This window comes from Perognathus longimembris, chromosome 28 (assembly GCF_023159225.1).
Source record: "Perognathus longimembris pacificus isolate PPM17 chromosome 28, ASM2315922v1, whole genome shotgun sequence".
Lineage (NCBI taxonomy): Eukaryota > Metazoa > Chordata > Mammalia > Rodentia > Heteromyidae > Perognathus > Perognathus longimembris.
In genome coordinates, this window is record NC_063188.1 from 10347195 (window position 1) to 10365082 (window position 17888).

Consider the following 17888-nt stretch of genomic DNA (forward strand, 5'->3'; position numbering starts at 1 on the left):
ATGTACTAAAAAATGAATTTAGATATTCTTCACTCAGGTTAATCATTCTCAGAATTTCTGGTCCTGTGTTTTCTGTAGCTTACTTGTCTTCCTAAGTGGGCATTATGTGCTAAGAGCCCTGATATTTGGAAGGTGAAGAAATAGTACTGGAGCTCGTATCCTTGCTGGCCTCTTCAGTGGTATACAATAGTCCCTTGCATTTGTACCCCAGGATAGTGGTTTTGAATCCTTTTCCTGCCCTAAATCTTTGAAAGACAAGATCCACTGCCATGAGTCTAGGTGCCTAACCCAACTTGGATTCTCATAAGAAGAAGGCAATGATCTGGATCTTTCCAGGACTGTGTGAACTTTCACCCAAGATAACTGAGAAGTGCTGCCTTGGTGCTATCACCTGATAATGACTACTTTCAGGTAGGCAAGCACTTTTATTTGTATGACCTACCTTCCTCTGGTCGGGTGACACTGTCATCTCCAAAGAAGATAGGCCTGAGAGGTCTGAGTTGCTTAGGGTTCTTCTACTTAAGAGATTACAAGAACCATTAGTCACACCTCTGGTCTTCTGACTTCAAATCAAGTGCTATCTTTTTACAGCACTGTGCCCCACTCAGTATTGAGATAAGTACTTCAAAGGTAAAAGGCAAGCCAGAGAGAAACTCAAGTCCATGAAGTCAGTCCTCAAAACATGGTATGTGATGTAATAGGCACAGGGCTTGCTGAAGCTGAATGTGATTGTTGGAGTGGAGAAGGTGAGAACCCAAGAGTGTGGTACCCGTATCAGCCCACAGAATCTGGTAAAGATGCACTTGAGGCTGATATTTCAATAGAGAAAGATCTAATGTTGGTTTTTAGAGGTCAAAATCTTTGTGGAGAAACTTCCTAGCAAGTAGCCTGTTCTGGTTGGACTATCATGCTGATATAGCTCCAGGCACACCTGTGTCCTGGAGAACAGTTCCCTCCAGTGGTCATTATTCTCACTGAAGGGCCATGACTGTGACATCAACTAATTCCCAAGGCGATCATTGAATGTCCACTGGTATAGCTTTGCATCACATCAAAAATTCACATCAGCCAAACCCATTAGTTTACACAGAATACATTTAGTACCATTTCCAGGCCACATTCTCTGTATTGGGGGTTCAACATCCTTAGATGAACCTGTGCCCTGTGGTGTCTCTTTCTTGGTGTTTAGGTAATTCCAAGCAAGTGTGAAGTCAATCCAGAGGTAAAATTTGAGTATAAGATAGGGATAATCTATATATAAGATGGTTGAAATTCCCTTGGAATATTCTATCAGCAGGGTGAAAGGTCTGGAAAGGTTTCCTCAAAAAGCCTTCAGCTGAACGTAATAGATGAGTAGGACTTATTTAATTAGGAGACAGAGGGGAGGGTATTCCAGGGCAAGGAGCTGAAAACATTTCTTTATAGAGGGTAGGCTACATATTAAATATTTTAGGCTTTGTAGACCAATACAGTCTCTAGTACAGCTTCTCAGTTATATCTTAGAATGCAAAATCCCTATGTATAAACAAAGAAACGTAACCTTTTTCCATCCTTAGCTGACTACTGAATTGTGTCCTGCCATATATGATAGACATATTTGTTGTCCCCATTTGACTGTGAGGACAGGGAGGAAAATAGAGGTTACATGTCAATTGGAAGAGAAGCCCCTGGCGTGTAGGGATCGAGGTACTAGTTGCAGAGGTACATATGGCCTATAAAGGAGATTTGTATAGACCGGGCCATGAGAACCAGGACTGGTTCCATCCTAACACTCTGGACCTGTTAGCACCCTTTACCCCATCCTTTCCACCCAAAAGACTACCCATTTCCATGGTCTTGGCTCTATAGCAGCTGCTATTTCTGTCAGCTGTGCATCTTCATTCATATATTCATTCCCCTTACACACAACCTGGCATTGGACAGGTGCCCACCCCACATTTCCTTAATCGATTTATGTGGTATTTAGTTAAGGACTATATAACCACATGATAAACATGGGAACTCTTCCAGAATGTAATGGTACTGCCTCAAATGGGAAAAATAGTTTTGATTCCTCACTAATTATTTTTAGATGAAAAGCAAGCGTAAAACTACCAAATCCAAAATTTTACAATCTGGAAAAAAAAAGCTGAATATCTTTTCTGTTGCCAAAAATTGGCTGGTGTTAGGGACAACATTTTTTTTTTTGTTCTTTTTTCTGGATCAGATTGAAGACATTTATGAAACAATCAGTCCCTAAAATGAGTATTCCCATAGGGAGACTGTTTCTAGGGAGACTTAAAAATACACTTAAAGTTAGATGTGTAGCAATTTCTATTTTTGTGACATCTCTGCTGGCTTCCATGTGGATTTTAGTTGATTGAGTCCTGGTCATGTCATGATCATTTTGTCCTCATAATTTAAAAAAGTTTTATTTCCTGTCTGGTACACACATGCATCAAATATGTAGCATGCAGTTTTGGTCATTGGAATCTTGTTTTGGAGCAGGCAGCATCTCTTCACAGACGAAACATGTCAGATTTCCCATTTGGAAGCTAGGGCCAGCCGTATTCTCTGCAGCCCACTCTCACCCTGCCTCCTTTGCCAGGGCTTGCTCCTATAGAACATTTGCCTTTTCTAACTTGATGATGATAATAATAGCAACTGTTTATTGAGTACCAGCTGTGGACTAGGCTCCATGCAAATATACTTTGGACTGAACTCCAGGAAAAACTTATGAGGGACTTATTACTCTCATTTTCCGGATGAGAAAACTGATACTCCATAAGGAGGAAGTAACTAGGCCAGGGTGAATCTGAATGAGAGCCACAGAGCTCTATTTGGACCCCAGAACTGTTGAACTCCAGAGCCTCTGCTATTTCCATGTGAGTGGTCAGCCAGACTTTGAAGAGAATCTCCTATGCTCCTGAGTATGATGTAGCCATTCTGAGGGTATTATGAGGATTGTAAGCTTCGGAGTGGAGGCCTGTGAGAGCTGGAGAGACTCAGTGATGTTTATTCTTGAGGAGAAAAGACTCAGAGGGAAGTCATAGCTGAATTGCCATATCCTATGGCTTTAATTCTGAAAAGATTGCTATGTTCATTCATATAGAGTATCACTGGCCTACTGTTCACCCCATTGATGAAGGATAAATTTGTGTTAGAAGGTTATGAGGATGACTTCAAACACAGCAGGTGACATTAGAAAGACCAGATCAACAGCAATTTCTTAGACAGATAGACAGACAGACACACACACACAAACACACACACACACCCAGCCCAGGATACCACATAGCATGCATGGAACGTGGAGTAATAGTTCACATAGACAAGGCCTATAGGAATTGTACTATCCAGAGTGGAGTGCTCTGGTTCCCTGGGAGAAGGTGATTGACTACCCTGTATAATTCCACAGGCTGGCAGGTAACTCACTATTTATATATAAGTAACAACTGTGCTTGGTCCCTTTGATAAAGGAAGCATATTTTTCTAGGCAACTTTTATATACAGAAACACAGTGAAAATGTTTGAGAACTTCCTGATTTTACTACTTGTCAAATCTGCACATGGTGTTGTACCTTAATTTTAAAACATAGACTATATATATCCACCCATATTTAATTTAATACCTATTATTAGTGCTGGAGATACAGTGGTATAAGGAACCAATGTGCAGCCCATAGAACAGGCATTCTAATGGAGAAGATAGACATAAGCAAGTACAAAGTATCAGACAGTAGTATTCACCTTGCAGGATGAATAAAAGGAAAAGGATAGTTTCTGTTTGAACTAGAAAAAGGCCTCTCCAAGGAGTTAACATCTAGGGTCAGACCTCAATTTCGTAGATGAACTACAACTGGGCAAAAATATTCCTGGCCTAGAGAAAGGTAGGGTCAAACATCTGTGATCAGGATCTCCTAGTTGTGCTTCAGGACCAGCAGGGAGGCTTTATGGAGGGGGTGAAAGGGAAATGGCTGCAAATAAGGGTTGAGAAGTAGGTAGGGGTCATGCAGTGTCTTGTGAATCATGAGGAAACCAGGAGCTTAAAAATTTCAACCAAAACCATTAGGTTTTGAGCAAGAAAGGACAATAATTTTCCCTTTTCCTTTTTTATGGTACTGAAATTAGTATAAAGAGCCTCATACTTGCTATGCAGGTACATGCTCTACCACTTGAGCCATGTCTCCAGCTCTTCCTAGCTTAGTTATTTCTCAAGTAGGGTCTTGTGATTTTTCCTCCCCAGGCTAGCCTGTATACAATCCTGCTATTTATGCCTTCCATATAGCTAGCACAACTGGTGTACACCACTGTGCCCAGCTTACTTGTTGAGATGGATCTCCCTAATATTTGGTCCAGGTTGCCCAGAGTTTTGATCCTCCTAATCTCCATCTGTTGACTAACTAGTTGGTATAACATGTATGAGCCACTTTGCCTGGCCGGGATTTTCACTTTTTTTCAAGGACCAATGGCTATCCATTTAAGGATACATTTGAGGAAGACATAGGTGGGGACAGATCTGCTACCCTATCTCAGGGAAATCCTGGTGGCTAGGTGGCAAGTAGATGTGGTACTGATTAGTTTAAGGTAGTGATTCTCAATCGGGAGTAATTCTTCTTCCCAGATGGAACATTTGGCAATGTCTGGAGACATTTTTCATTTCCACAATTTAGAGTGATGCTATTCAGTCCTTTTGCATAGAGGCCAGAATGTGTCCAAACATCCTTCAATGCACAGAAATCTCCTATGTGCATTAAATTATCTGGCTAAAACATTCCGTGTCAAGGCTGGAAACCCTTGCCCTAGAGCTGACAAGATCTACTAATGGGTTGGATGTGAATGTGAGAGATAGACAGGAGGTAAGAATGAGGATTAGGGTTTTTGTTGGAAGGACTAAGTGAATGACATCCCTCTATAAGACAAGGAAGTTCTAGTCAGCAAATGTTTTTATGTGCCAAATCATATAGAAAAGTTGGAAGAGATGGGGATTAGTGATCCCTGCAAGTGAACTGGTTGAGATGAAAAATTGCCTGGAGAAGGTTCTTGAATGAAAATCTGTCTCCTTGTGTTTTTAACCAGTGTCTTTTTCCTTTCTAATACTGGAATTTGAATTCAGGGCCAGACACTTTCTCCGATTGCTTGCCCAACTAGTGGTTTACAACTTGAACCATCCTTCAAAATCTGTTTCTCTTTTGCTGGTTATTTTAGAGATGGAGAATCATGGACATTTCTTTACAGTCTGTTATCAAACCATAATCCTCTAGATCACAGTCTTTTTAGTAGTTAGGATTATAGGCATGAACTACTGATACTCAACTAATTAGCTTCAGTCTTTCTATATAGCTTTGGAACGTTATGGGATATTCTTATGCTTATAAATACCACATTTCTTTAGTTCTACCACAACTCCATATAACGAGTGCTATTTCCTATTATAGAGCATAGAACTTTAGCTTTGAATTAAACATGTCTTCCATTTTCTCACCCTTTGACATCATGGGGTCTTGATGGCTGGGAAAAGATTGTTACTCTTAGTGTTAGCCACTTACTAGAGATAATAAATATGTCAACTCTGAATATCCCTTTCATATGCTCACAAAGTAACCACCTTCCTTATCAGGCTTCAATTCTGGGCCACTATCATCCTTCCATAAACAACCATAACAGCCAACTAAGGATGACAGATCTATACCACAGTGCCTACTGAAATGAGTCAAAGTAGCCAGTATTAGACCCAGTTTTCCTGCTTTACCTGTTCCTTCATTCAGAAACCACACATTGTCTTTCTTCACTTTCTTTCTTCTTCCTACCTGTCCCTACTCTGGTCTCCACATGGCCTTGTATGGCTTAAACTGTGAATAATACAATAACTTGTTTTAGATAGACAGTTATGTCTATGTCTGTGTATCCTGCTATACCTGACTAAAACAGATCCAGGATATTACTAAATAGTGGTTTATATTTGATCACATAATTAGTGTGGAACCACTACTGGAATGCAAATTCCTCAAATCTAGAATATATGTTTGCATATTTTCACAAGGGGTAGGGAGATGTTGGTCTCAAGAAAATACTCCAAACATGAATATCCTTTTTGATATTTTCATGGAGGATGAAAATTGCTAACTGATTCTCAGACAGGCACAATTGATGAGAAATAGAAGGAAATACAATCAATTATAGTGATGTCAGAATCATAACACTGGAAGCCCTTCGGAGAAATAAAAACAACAATAAATGATTATATGCTTCTCTCTATACAACTTGCTACTATAAAACGACCCTTTCAAATACAGAGAGTCATTCCTACTTGTCAAGAAAGTGCCACCAGAAATTATTAGTGAGTAAGGTTATAATTGCACGTTTGTGGTTTAAAAATGAGTAATAATGCTTGTCATTTTTCCCTGCCTCCTCTGCCTTCATTAGTCATCTGTGTTTCCGTCATGAATCTGGCTGTCAGCTTAGGTCTGACTTCAGTCTGGGGCTAGGGAAGCATGAGTTTAGCTCTTCTGGCTAGCCCACACAGCCTACAGCTGCCTGTGGGTATATCCCAAACGAACTGAGATCAAGGCCCAAAGAGACCTCCTGGGGGAGACCTCCTGGGGACTTGAAGTGATGTAGCTTGGCAGTACTTTTTCTTTGACTAGTACCTGCTATTTCTGGTTGGCGGTTTAATAATGGATATAACTGGCAAAACCCAAGAGAGATCCTATTTCTACAGGGAGCATATTATTGTAGTTAGGAGCTAAATTCTCAAATCAGACTGGATTCTGGTCCCAGGTCATCTTCTTACTGGCGTGGGAACTTGGGAGAATTTTTTAAGACCTATGGAGTTCATTCCCTCCTCTAAGAGTAGAGGTGATAGTACTTGCTACAGCTGATATGCAGATTAAATGAGTTGGTATGTATGAGGGAGTACAATACCATGATCAGCAAGGAAGTAGGGGTACTACACTGCCTGAATTCAAGCCTGGATTAACTAGTTAACAGTTACAGGGCTTTTGACAAGTACCTTCACTTTTTGTGTGCTTCATTTACCTCATCTATTAAATTGTCTGGATTAAATGAATAAACCTATATCCAGCACCTGAAAAGGTACCTTACTCATTGAAGGAGTTATTTAAATAACTATAGTTATTATTGTTGACAATTTATATCCGTAATCAAAGGCAATCCAAAGTGTAAGAATCTCAGGCACTGTGTCCTTCTGAGTTCAGAAGAATGAGGGAGCTTTGAAAGTTTAGGGTTCCTAGAAGGCCCAGAGAGCAGGTAGTTCCTTGGGGACCCTCTAGCATGGAGGAAAAAAATTGGTTGTGGGCCTACATATGTTAAGTTTGAATCTTTGCTCAGACACCTGTTGAGTGTCTTGTGCCTCAGTTTATCAAATGGAAAAATCTGAGGGTACACTTCACGGTTATTTGATTGGGCTAAAGTTTCAGAGGTTTCAGTCCATAGTCATAGGACTGACATAAAAATGAACATCATGGCAGAAATGTGAGATGGAGAAAAGTTGTCTATCGTATGGTAACCGGGAAGAAGAGAGTGACAGAAGAGCGAGCCTGGGAGAAGATACACCCTTCAAGAACATGCCCTCAGTGACCCACTTTTTCAAATTAGGCTTCATCTTATAGTTTTCATCATCTCACAATAACATAACAGGATAAAATTACAAATCTATCAATGGGTTGATCTGTTGACTAGGTCAGAGTCCTCACGATTCAGTTATCCCTTAATAATCACATTCAGAAGCTGTGGACCAAATCTCCAACACATGAGTCTTTTGGGGGAAATAGTTAAAATCCAAACCATTATATATAAAGTACCTGGAACAGCTCCTGGGACTGTAGTTCCTATCCAATGAATACTACTTGCTTATTTGTCTGCAGAGTTGAAGTGATTGCAAGGAGTAACTCAGGATTATCAGAGGAGTGAGTGCAGCCTGGCAGTGTGAAAGATAGGGAAGGACTTGGGCTCTCTGATAGAAACAAAGGCAGGAAGGTAAGAAGCTTTCAGGGCATTTTGATGGCAATGGACAGATCAGTTTATATTTCTTAGCAGGTTCCTGTAGAGAGTGACAAAGTTGAACAGAATGGTGAAGGGCATTAGTTGCCAAGGTAAAGAGTTTGACATAAACGTCTTTGTTGAATAGCAACTATTTGTGAAACTACCTAAAAATAAGATTTTACTTTTATTTTGCTGGCCATAGAAGATGTAAGTCATTCAGTAGGTTTGGGCATCTACCCAAAAGACCACAAACAAGAACACACTAAAGCCACCAGCACAGAAATGTTCATCGCAGCACTATTTGTCATAGCAAAATATGGAACCAACCCAGATGCCCCTCAGTAGACGAGTGGATCAGGAAAATGTGGTACATATACACAATGGAATTTTATGCCTCTATCAGAAAGAATGGCATTGCCCCATTCATAAGGAAATGGAAGGACTTGGAAAAAATTATACTAAGTGAAGTGAGCCAGACCTAAAGAAACAAGGACCTATGGTTTCCCTCATAGGGAATAATTAGCACAGGTAAGGCAAGTCACAGCAGAGGATCACAAGAGCCCAATAGCTATGCCCTTATGAATACATAAGATGATGCTAAGTGAAATGAACTCCATGCTATGGAAATGAGTGTTATATCACTGTTGTAATTACTTTCAATATGCCATGTGAAACCGTACCTTCTTTTGTTGATGATCCTCTTGTATCCCCTTCCTGTGGTTGTACCCACACAATCACTGTATCTCATCTGAGTAGCCTAGATACTGTATATACTGGTATTAGAACTAGGGAAGTGAAAGGGAATATCAAAATCGAGAGACACAGGATCAAAAGACAAACTACTCCAAAAGCAATACTTGCAAAACCAATTGGTGTAAACCAACTGAACAACTCATGGGGGGGGAGAGGGAAAGGGGGAGGAGGGAGGGGGGAATGAGGGAGGAGGTAAAAAACAGTACAAGAAATGTACCCATGGCCTAACATATGTAACTGTAACCCCTCTGTACATCACTTTGACAATAAATAAGTAATTTAAAAAAGTAATTCAGTAGGATGGGTGAAGGAGATTTCAGAAAGATTCTGTTGTCTTCCCTCAGTGTATAAAGCTATAAAACCAGTAGGTAGGTCTTTTTTTTTTTTGCTTCTCTCCATTTCATCTATATCTATCTCTATATCATCTATATCTATATATCTCTATGTAACATCTCTATCTATATTTACCTATTTCTTGCATCTGGCCATGCAAGATCACTACCATGTTCTCCACGAAGCCTTCTTTCATGTCCCAGCTGTCATGCATGCTCCTTTCCTCCTATGGCTTTCACAAGACCATGTAACCTCCAAAGATCTTATCCTAGAAAATGTGATGAAAAATTGTCCATTGTCCTTTTTGTCTTCTACCAGCCTATGGAGTCCATTAAGGAAATATGTCTTATTTCTGTAATACCTCCTTATCTCCTATTGTAGTCCTTAATGACTATGAGAGAGGAAGCGTGCAAGGCACACTCGTTTCACTGAGCATTCATTGTGTGGATAGTGAATGAGAAAGGACAGGGAACTCACTGTATCAAGTAGTACAGAGGTATGACCACAGGCATCCATGAGATGCAGTATGTATGGAAGCAGTTGAGTGGTCTTTCCTCTTTTTTAGTCGGTGTGCTTTTCTTCCTAAGGTTAATCAGGGAGTACTTTAGATTATATCTCTTTCTTGGTAGTAATGAGATAATTGGAAAAGAGAAGCCCCTGCTCCAGTTCATCCAAGAGGCTTCAGATTGGAGCAAAAATTCACACATTTAAAAACCAGCAGGATCCTTTATTCCAGGAAAATGTAAAGAGAGATAGGTACGTGGATGAATGGAAGAAAGATAAGGGTATAATAGAGGGCAAACAGGTAAGACCAACCTTTGAAAACATTTTTTTCTGGAATTGGACTAGGATTTCTTGATCAGTTACATACTGTACTTATTCCATCTTTATAACGTGGGAGAATCCTATGCATTTTTCTTTATAATGCATTTTTGTTGTTATCATAAAGGTGGTATACAGAGGGGTTACAGTTACCTAACTCAGGTAAATGAGTACATTTCTTTTGGGAAAATGTAACCCCTTCCCCTGGTTTCAGGTTTGCCCTCCTGTCCCCCCACACAAGTTGTATAGTTCATTTTCCACATAATGTCTACGGTGAGTACCACTGCTGCATTTGTTCACCCTTTATCCTGTCTTTTCTGTGCCCTTTACTCTCTCAAGTACAGATACATATACAAGACAAAAACAAAAGAAGGCAATAACAGAAACAAAGTAAAAACCTCATTTCTATTTCATAGAATTCATTTTGATAAATATTATTTTATATTATCAGATGCACATAGGTATGAGCTTTTGTGTTCCTCTCTTAAGAATGTCCTTCCTTGTTCTCACTTAGTGTGAATACCTAGACACCTGTGTAATTTAGCATGTCATAGTGTATTTCTTTTTAACTATCCAGTGTGCTTACTTGTAGATTTATATGCACATTCCAGTTACTATAAATGAGAGAGACCATGTAACATGTTTTCTATGTGTATGGCTAATTTTGTTTAATATAATTTTTCTAAGCATTTCCATTTCCTTCTATATGGTACAATATCTTTCTTTGTTAATTTTCTTGATAATGGCCATTCTAACTGGGATGAGGTAGAATCTCATTGTTGTATTTGCATTTCTTTTATGACGAGAGATTTTAAAGTTTTCTTCATATGCCTATTGACCATTCTTACTTCTTCTTCTTCTTTTTTTTTTTTTTGGCCAGTCCTAGGCCTTGAACTCAGGGCCTGAGCACTGTCCCTGGCTTCGTTTTTGCTCAAGGCTAGCACTCTGCCACTTGAGCCACAGCGCCACTTCTGGCCATTTTCTGTATATGTGGTGCTGAGGAATCGAACCCAGGGCCTCATGTATACGAGGCAAGCACTCTTGCCACTAGGCCATATTCCCAGCCCCTCTTACTTCTTCTTCTGAGAAGTCTCCCTTTATGCTTTTAGCTCATTTACTAATTGGGTTGTTTCATTGAGGGTTTATTGTTTTGGGGGGAGGGGTTAATATTTTTAAGGTATTGAATCTCTGGTCTCTACTATATAGAGGCCAATATCATCCCTAAGCCCAATTATGACAATCAAACATGTCTCTAGATGCTAGTCAGTGTTCTTAGGAGATGAGAAAACTATTCCCCATTTGAAGATCCTAGACAAAATGGTCTCTAGTATAGAAATGCTGTTTTCCTCTAAGTGATTATGCCTAAGAGGCCCTTGGACAGAATCAGCATCATGTTACATTCTTATTTAATGTTACTTGTTCCAATTTTTCCTTTCCCTTCAGAAGTCTTTACAGTTCGGTTATTACTCATGGAGTACTGTGGCTGATACTTTAATATGTAACTTGGAAGAACAACTCATTTTCGGACGCAAAATGGTCTCCTTTGCTTTTTCATTAACAGTCCCTAGGAAAGTGTAGCCATTGGGAATCAGGTGGTTATCAGGGTAGAGATGGAACATGGTCACCAACCTCCTTCTACAGTAAGTTCTTCAGCTTAGCCTTTAGCTGACTTGTTCACATTCCCCCTGGTATTCCTTTCTTTCTTCCTGGCTGATGAAACATAGTGCAAAAGTGGAATTATGTATTTTTTCTTTCCTTTTTCCTTTCTTCACTAGCTAGAAGCAGCAGGATACAACTGCCAGAACTACTTTCAATAATCTTTTTGTTTTCTTTTAGGAAATCAGCTTTCAGATTGCCAATGAGATGATAAATTTCCTTTATTCATATTAATATTCATGTTTCAGCATTCAAAATATGCCAAAACAATATTAATGAGAAGAATTCAACTACCAGAACAGACAAAAATACGATTGAATTATAGATTGTCATATATTAATTGTTCAAAATAAGTTGGTCTTTTGGGATAAATTAGAAATATCTATTTATGCATTTTCTTGATCCATGAGAAAAAATAATGATGGGAAAGAAGGTATGTTAAAAAAAATTAGCAAAATGAATTAAGGATGTTAATTATTTTTGTGTGTGCCAATACTGGGGCTTGAACTCAGGGTCTGGGCACTGCCCCTTAGGATTTTTTTTTTTTTTTTTTGGCCAGTACTGGGGCTTGGACTCAGGGCCTGAGCACTGTCCCTGGCTTCTTTTTGCTCAAGGCTAGCACTCTCTGCCACTTGAGCCACAGCGCCCCTTCTGGCCATTTTCTGTATATGTGGTGCTGGGGAATCGAACCCAGGGCCTCATGTATAGGAGGCAAGCACTCTTGCCACTAGCCCTTAGGATTTTTATTCAAGGCTGGCACATCTCCACTTGTAGGGTTTTGGTCCTTAATTGGAGATGAGAGTCTCATGGATTTTCCTGCTTGGGGTGGCTTTGAACTGAAATTGTCAGATCTCATCTCAGCCTCCTGAGTAGGTAGGATTACAGACATCAGCCACCAACACCCAGCCAGGGATATTAATTCTAACACTGTAATATGAACACTCCACTATTTTGGAAAATTAGTAATGATCATCCATCCTGCATTCTTTGTTAAGATTTCAAAGTTTCCCACTATCAGTGGTCTAGTTGCCTTTGTTAATGAATTTAATTTGATTTTTTTCTAAATTAACTCCTCTCTTCTTTCCCTTCCTTTCCCTTCCCTTTCCTTTCCTTCCCTTCCTCCTTCCCTTCCCTTCCCTTCCCTTCCCTTCCCTTCCCTTCCCTTCCCTTCCCTTCCCTTCCCTTCCCTTCCCTTCCCTTCCCTTCCCTTCCCTCCCCTCCCCTCCCCTCTCCTCACTTCCTTGTGAGTATTTAAGTACAAAATTGTTTTAACTAGTGGAGACACACACATACACACACACACACACACACACACACACAGTCCTCATATAAGGAATTCTACTAAAGGTAGACAGGGACTGGCATTTTACTAGTACCTGAGAAATATCTAGTTGCTGAAATGAACTGGCTTAGGCAGTTCATAGTCTCATGACTTAATTATCAGAGCCAGGTCTGTTGCACAATGTGCCCATCTTCTTTCTTATTGTGAAGAGTTGTCCCCATTCATTTATTTATACTTATAAGTTTTAGATCATTGTATTTTCCAAAGCAAAACTGATTCTTGTTTTTGTTTAATGCGCTTTGTTTACATTACGGTCAAACAATTCAGGCCTCTTATGGAAAATTCTACAGAGGGCATTTTTTTCCTGTGAGCATGAATATGGAAAATATTCTTGATAGTAAGCCAGATTCCAGTTAAGCAAGCCCTGAGGCATTGGAAGGAGATCTGAGTTCTCTGTTCTTCTCAGAGTAACTTAGGATTAAGTCATTTGAAGACTTGCGATCCAGTGGTATAAGTGACATTAATTATTTAGGGAAAGTGGGTGTTAAAAGAATCTGAAATCAGTTTTGCTTTGCCTAGAGATTCCAGAGAATCTGAGAATATTAGAGCTGGAAGGGCCCTTAGTCATTCCCATTTCAGTCCCCATAATTTTCTGGAAGTGGAAATCAAGTTGCAGAATAGCCAAGGCCAGCAGTTAGTGGTCCACTCTCTGTCTTCTAGTCTAGGGCTTTTTCTCCTCTATCATGCTGTCTCCTATCCACCATGTAAATGGCATGATTATGAAGCTGAAGAAATTTCAAATGTATTCTTCCTAATGGGTGAAGAAGTACTACATTAAAATTTACCCTTGTATTTCAAGTGATAGGCTAAATAAAATCAATGCTCAATGAGTTTGAAAGAACAACATTTGCTATTAAATAGTGAATGGCCTCTCACTTACCTCCTACCATTGCAGAATGAATGATCATGGAAGTATTATTCCCTATTTAATTCCTGAAAAAAATTAATGATTATAGCAAGGTTATACTGATGTTAACAACATATAGTTGATGTGAAATGGACTGTTACTAAATCATGACTTTTACAGTCTGTACCTTTGTAAGGATTTGGTTAACAAAACTCAACTGCTAGAGAACTCATATGTTCCTCCACTGAGAAGAAGAGAGAAGGGCTATTAGGGAAGGAAGATGGCAATTTGGTGTATGCCTCTGGAATGTGACTGGATTTCACTAGGTCTCTAGTTACTGATTTTGATAATATGGCATGGTATTGGATAAAATTACCTCTATTTGACATTAGATAAGAACATGTATCTTTTTTATAGTGTGCCAGACTCCTCAAGACACCATTTTAATTTTGTTTTCTGGCCATGAGGTCTGCTCTAAATGAAAAGAAACACATACATGTACACACATATGTAATTAATCCATGAAGCCTATTATATTTTCTATGCATGACGTGTTTTCCCAAATCCAGGGGATGCATTCTAGTGGAATGATATACAAAACAGGGAAAGAAGGAAATGCACAGGGGTCATACAGCTAGTAAATCATAAATGTTGGGCTATTATCCAATTCTGATTGGCTCCAAGATCTAAAATTTTAGCAACCTTTTATAGGAAGTTAAAAGGTATTAGGCTGATTTGCTAAAGAGTATAATATTTCTCTTTAGGGATAATGAGAATATTTCAAGATTAGATAGTAGTGTTGATTGCCACATTTTGAATTTTTCATAAACAAAACCTTCATTGAACAGCATACTTCTGAACTGTGTTGTATGTGAGTTGTATCTCAAAGCCATGTTTGTAAAAAGGCAATATAACTTGATGATTATACTTGATGGTGATTACTAATGTTGTATCCTGTGGTGGTATAAATATGGTTTCGTTTATCTCATAACAGCCCTGTGAAGTAACTCTCATCATGTCTATTTTACAGTTGAGAAAATCAAGGCCTCAAAAATATGGGGAGAAGCCAAGTGCTAGTGCCTGATGCCTATAATGCTAGTTACTTAGTAGGCTGAGATCTAAGGATTGAGATTTAAAGCCAGACCAGGCAAACAAATCTGAAAGATTTTATCTCTAATTAACCAGCAGGAAGCCAGAAGTGGAGGCAGGGCTGAAGTGATAGAGCACCAACTTTGAGTGAAAAAGTCAAGTGAGAATATGAGGTGCTGAGTTTAAACCTGAGTACTGGCATATTCGTGTCCATAATATGGAAAAACTTGAAAAGCATACATATGGGTATTAGAGCCAGAACTTAACTCTACATCTATCTGACTCTAAAAGCATGTGATTTTCTGTCTTGTTAAAAATAAGTAATTGTTAGTTAGGTGCACATGGTTCATATCTGTAATACTAGCTACTTAGGAGGCTGAAATTTGAGGACTGTGGTTTGGGCATAAAAGTCTGGGCATAAAAGTTTGTGAGACACCAATGAACCACCCACCCCCCCCAAAAAAAAAAAAGAAAAAGCTGGAAATGGATCTGTGGCTCAAGTGCAGAGTGTTAGTGTTTAGTAGAAAAAGATCAAGGACAGTGCCTATGCACGGAGTTCATGCCCCAGAACTGAAACTAAAAAAAGTATTTGTTTCTCTTGTGTTAACAAAAAAAAGTCAAGCTTTAGTTTTTGTTGGTCTTAGAATATATTATTGTTTCTCCTAGCCAATAGCCCTGAGAGAATACTTCTCAATGTTTCTGCCCACAATTAACTTTTCTACATAGAAGGAGCTGGGTGGAGGGAGGGAGAGGTGTTCTTCAGTAATGCACTGATTAAATTTTAATATGCCAGACAAAATCTGAAGTTTGGAAAAATGTTTCATGTGCAAGGAATTTAGAATGGGAAAAATGCATGAGCTATTTGTTGTGTATATTTTTGGCAGTACTGAAGAAATTTATTTTAAATGTACTGTTCATTTTGAGTGTTCTGTTTTGTTTCTCTTATGTAAACTTTCCCCATTTATGACAAGCAGTGCCATTTTTTTCTTTCTAGAAATAGATAGCATTCATAAACTGAAACAGTTTCAGTGGGGACATTTTCTGCGATACTGCACCAGAACTGTTTTGGCAGAAATACTCAAGTCCTATAAAATAGAGCTCATATTGATATACTTTAATCAAAAATTTCTATTTTGAAGTAATAAACTCATGTAGTCTTGGGCAGCCTTGATGCTGTCCCTATCCTTCCTGCTAAAATCATCTTTTATCTTTGGATTCTGGTGCCATAACTTGATAGATCCTGATTGTCCTTCTCCATTTCTCAAATTTCTCTTGAGAGTTTTAATGGTTTTGAGTATCTCACTGCCTTGCCTTACAGGGGCAAGATGCAATAATTTCCAGTCCTGTCCGATGTTCCATCACTTCATCATGGGGGACATTTTAGTGCATTAGGTCCCATACCCATAGAAGGACTCTGCCAGACTTGCTGTGATTGTCTGCTCTCCAGGAGATCCTGCCCTCTCACAATCACCAGGACTTGTCCTTTACATCTCTGCCACGTTGTTCAAGCTGTCTTCATGAGCTGGTGACATTTGCTCTCTTCAGTTCAGTCAGCATAGCAGTCAACATTTCCTCTGTAGGCAAAAAATAAAAAGACAAAATAAGTATTTAACTCTTTTTAGTTGGAGACTTACAAAATCATTCGGGCATGTGAAGGCATAAGCACTACTCTGGTCTCCAAAGATGACCTTGAAAACTACCATAGAATTGTCTCACTGATATGAGCCACTTTAGATTTCCCATCCAGAGATGTGGTCAATTGGGGAACCATCACTTGGAAGCTAAATTTCAGGATATACAACTAATGCTGCAGCCCAGGCAACGGAAACTACAACTGTTGCTACATTAGTTGGTTTTTAGTGCCTCCAATGCTAGAGACTATACCTGAAATATTGCTGCAAATTCTTTACAACATTGCTTTCCAGGACTGAAAACCCACAAAGCTGGAGATGTAGGAAGATTGCCTGGGCTTTGCTCTCATCTTCCAAATATATAAGTACACAATATGAAAAGCATGTAAATATCTATAATGTATATGCTTCTTTTTTCTTTATATAAATATACTAATAGATGTGTATTTTATACATTCATGCAACTATGTATATCTTCATATGTTCCAGCCAGTATTATAAGCTTATTAATCTGTGTGTGTGTGTGTGTGTGTGTGTGTGTGTGTGTGTGTGTGTGTGTGTATGTATGGTATTGGAGCTTAAATTCAAGGCCTTGGTACTGTCTCTTAAGTTCTCAAGGCTGATGCTCTCCCACTACTGGTTAGAGATAAGAGTCTCTTGGATTTGTCTGCCCTGTCTGGCTTCACACTGTGATCTTCAGATTTCACCCTCCAGAGTAGCTAGGAATATAGAAGTGATTTTCAGGCACCCAGCAAATTAATCTTAATGTATGCAATCCTCATACTATAGGTAAGTATAATTATCTCCCCACCCCCCACCCCCGGTTTGTATGAGGGAACTGGTGCAGATACTTGCACAGATTATAAGCATCTTCACCTATGAAACACATTTTCTTCTTTCTCAGAAGAGTGTTTGGACCAAATGCCTAATAAACATGCATGTACTGGATTAATTGAAAACAGATATGTGCTATTGGTGAACTGTTTCCTACTCTCAGTCTTCCTGTCTCAATTGAAGAAACCAAGGGATTTGGTGTGATTGCATTTGGCAACTGAGTTAGTTCTGAGGACTTCACATGCATTGTTTTTCCTGAGCGTCTCAAGAGCCTCGTGGGAAAATTATATTTGTTCTTCATTCTTATTCCATGTTTGTGAAAATGCAAGCTGAAAAATAAGTGACTCTTTTGTGGCCACACCACTAGTGAACAGCTTAGGTGCAGAAGGAAATCATGGCTTCTCTTAATCACTGCAAAAGCCTTTTCTTCGAGTACAACCTGGAGCATGGATTTGCCCTCTGCTGTACCCTCTCTCTTCCAGTGTATTGTTGTTCCCCCTCCTCCTCCTCCTGATTATCCTCCTCCTCCTCCTCATCACCATCACCATAATCATTATCGATGAACATATGACAGGTGCCCTGACATATATTATGGTCC

The 17888-nt window shown here is 39.2% G+C and overlaps 1 protein-coding gene across 2 annotated transcripts in view; it reads left to right on the forward strand.

The window, feature by feature from the left end:
- Window positions 1-17888, forward strand: part of Fgf13 (fibroblast growth factor 13) — a 471678-nt gene that overhangs the window by 84671 nt on the left and 369119 nt on the right. The gene's annotated exons all lie outside the window — the stretch shown is intronic.